The following is a 3,521-nucleotide window of genomic DNA, read 5'->3' as shown; positions in this document are numbered from 1 at the left end:
TAATAATACTATAATACTAATACTATAATAATAATACTAATAATACTAATACTATAATATAATACTATAATACTAATACTATAATAATACTATAATACTGTTTGTATTCAGTCATGTTTCCAGTCGCCTTGCCATGATTAAATGCTATAATACTAATACTATAATAATACTATAATACTGTTTGTGGAGGGAATAGAACACTGTTTGTATTCAGTCATGTTTCCAGTCGCCTTGCCATGATTAAATGCGATGGTTTGTGCTTTCAGTTTTGCGCAAATGCTACCACAGTTTCTGGTTAGGGAAGGTTTTAATAGTCACAGTGGGTACAACATATCCAATGCACTTCCTAATAAACTCACTCACCGAGTCAGAGTATACTTCCATGTTGTTGTCTGAGGCTACCAGGAACATATCCCAGTCCACGTGATCAAAGCAATCTTGAAGTGTGGATTCCAATGTTCAGACCAGAATTGGATAGACCTAAGCACCTGTTTTAGTTTCTGCCTTTAGGTAGAATTTAGGTAACCTTGTTCTCAAATTAGCTTTGTTAAAATCCCCAGCTACAATAAATGCAACCTCACGATATATGGTTTCCAGTTTACATAGAGTCCAGTGAAGTTCTTTTAGATTAGATGTGGCTGCCTTTAGGAGGGGAGCAACAAGATGGAGTTATGGTCAGATTGCCGAAGGGAGGGCAGGGGTGGGTCTTGTATGCATCGCGGAAGATAGAGTAGAAGTTGTCCAATGTTTTGCTCGAACGGGTACAACAATCAATGTGCTGGTAGAATTTAGGTAACCTTGTTCTCAAATTAGCTTTGTTAAAATCCCCAGCTATAATAAATGCAACCTCAGGATATATGGTTTCCAGTTTACATAGAGTCCAGTGAAGTTCTTTTAGATTAGATGTGCTGCCCTATATACATAGACTTGAAATCTGTCACAGGTTAGATGTCATCTTGGAGTGTACTCCTGAGGGTGCCAGTGGAGGGCATCCCTATGTTTTCTAGTGTCCAGGTGAGCCTGATTGGGCGTATTGGTTTAGTGGAGTCCTTGGTGGACTGGGCCAGTTGCTCAGGTCTCTTGTTTTGTGTAGTACTCTTGCTTTGTTTTTTTTTCTGTGAAGTCTTCAGTAAACATTCTGTATTTACCCTCACCTCTGCGTTATCACCTCTGCGTTACTGAGTTATTGTCACAAAATCACTGGCCACTTTAATAATGGAACAGGGGAACACATTAATAATGGAACACTGGAACACATTAATATTGGAACACTGGAACATATTAATAATGTTTACATATTTTGCATTACTCATCTCATATGCATATAGTGTATTCTATTCTACTGTATCTTAGTCTATGCATTACTCATCTCATATGCATATAGTGTATTCTATTCTACTGTATCTTGGTCTATGCTGCTCTGACATTGCTTGTCCATTATTTATATATTCTAAATTCCATTCCTTTACTTTGTATTTGTGTGTATTGCGTGTATTGTTGTGAAATTGTTAGATATTACTTGTTATATATTACTGCACTGTTGAAGCTAAAAACACAAGCATTTCCCTACACCCACAATAACATCTGCTAAACACGTGAACTCAGCAAAAAAAAAATTTTTTACCCTACTCTTCCACCAAGGCACCTGCAAGTTCCCCGACATTTCTGGGGAGAATGGCCCTAGCCCTCACCCTCCAATCCAACACGTCCCAGACGTGCTCAATGGTATTGAGATCCGGGCTCTTCGCTGGCTATGGCAGAACACTGAAATTCCTGTCTAGCCAGAAATCACGTACAGAACGAGCAGTATAGCTGGTGGCATTGTTATGCTGGAGGGTCATGTCAGGATGAGCTTGCAGGAGGGGTACCACATGAGGGAGGAGGATGTCTTCCCTGTAACGCACAGCATTGAGATTGCCTGCAATGACAACAAGCTCAGTCCGATGGTGTTGTGACACATCGCCCCCAGACCATGACGGACCCTCCACCTCCAAATCGATCCCGCTCCAGAGTACAGGCCTTGGTGTAACGCTCATTCCTTCGACGATAAATGCGAATCCAACCATCACCCCTGGTGAGACAAAAACCGCGACTTGTCAGTGAAGAGCACTTTTTGCCAGTCCTGTCTGGTCCAGCGACGGTTGGTTTGTGTTCATAGGAGACGTCGTCGCTGGTGATGTCTGGTGAGGCCTTACAAAAGGATCTTCTTCTCTTCTTAATGTTTATTTTAAAACATACACTGAACACTACGAAATACAAAACAATAAACGTGAAATTAACGAAACAGTCCCGTGTGGCGACAAAACACTGACACGGAAGACAAACACCCACAAACCAAAAGTGAAACCCAGGCTACCGAAGTATGATTCTCAATCAGGGACAACAATTGACAGCTGCCTCTGATTGAGAACCATACTAGGCCGAACTCACAAACCAACATAGAAAAACAAACAAAGACTGCCAACCCCAACTCACGCCCTGACCATACTAAAACAAAGATAAAATAACAGAACTATGGTCAGAACGTGACACTACAAGCCCTCTGATGGAGGGATTGTGAATTCCTGGTGTTACTCAGGCAGTTATTGTTGCCATCCTGTACCTGTCCCGCAGGTGTGATGTTCGGATGTACCGATCCTGTGCAGGTGTTGTTCCACGTGGTCTGCCACTGTGAGGACGATCAGCTGTCCGTTCTGTCTTCCTGTAGCGCTGTCTTAGGCGTCTCACAGTACGGACATTGAAATGTATTGCCCCGGCCACATCTGCAGTCCTCATGCCTCCTTGCAGCATACCTAAGGCACGCTCACGCAGATGAGCAGGGACCATGGCTCTTTCTTTTGGTGTTTTTCAGAATCCGTAGAAAGGTCTCTTTAGTGTTTTCATAACTGTGACCTTAATTGCCTACCGTCTGCAAGCTGTTTGTGTCTTAACGACCGTTCCACAGGTGCATGTTCATTAATTGTTTATGGTTCATTGAACGAGCATGGAAAAGAGTGTTTAATCCCTTTACAATAAAGATCTGTGAAGTTATTTGGATTTTGTACGAAATATCTTTGAAAGACAGGGTCCTGAAAAGTGACGTTTCTTTTGTTGCTGAGATTATATGTGACCAACAAAATTTGATTTGATCTGTCAGCTCTCTTTGCAAAGACTGTGTAGACCCCTTTACCTGACTCAAGAGCTTCCACAGTAAACGCTGTTAGGATCATCTCTCAGTGACAGCTCCCGGTCCCATCCCAATCAAAAAACAAATGTTATTTTCTACTAAAATGTCCTATACTTTTCTACTCATTCCAACCTATTTTTAACTTCACTTCTGGTTATTCATGCATTTTTTTTATTGTTTAGAGCAGGGCTCTCCCAACCCTCTTCCTGGAGGTCTACTATCCTGTAGGTTTTCAGTCCAACCCTAATTCAGCTAGTTAAGGTCTTGTTGAGCAGCTAATAAGTAAAACCAGGTGTGGACTGAAAACCCCAGGACTCTAGATTTCCAGGAAGAGGGTTGGACAGCCCTGGTTTAG

Source organism: Oncorhynchus masou, unplaced genomic scaffold (genome assembly GCF_036934945.1).
Source record: "Oncorhynchus masou masou isolate Uvic2021 unplaced genomic scaffold, UVic_Omas_1.1 unplaced_scaffold_1178, whole genome shotgun sequence".
Lineage (NCBI taxonomy): Eukaryota > Metazoa > Chordata > Actinopteri > Salmoniformes > Salmonidae > Oncorhynchus > Oncorhynchus masou.
The sequence above is the reverse complement of the archived record's forward strand: the minus strand, read 5'-3'. Positions refer to the sequence as shown.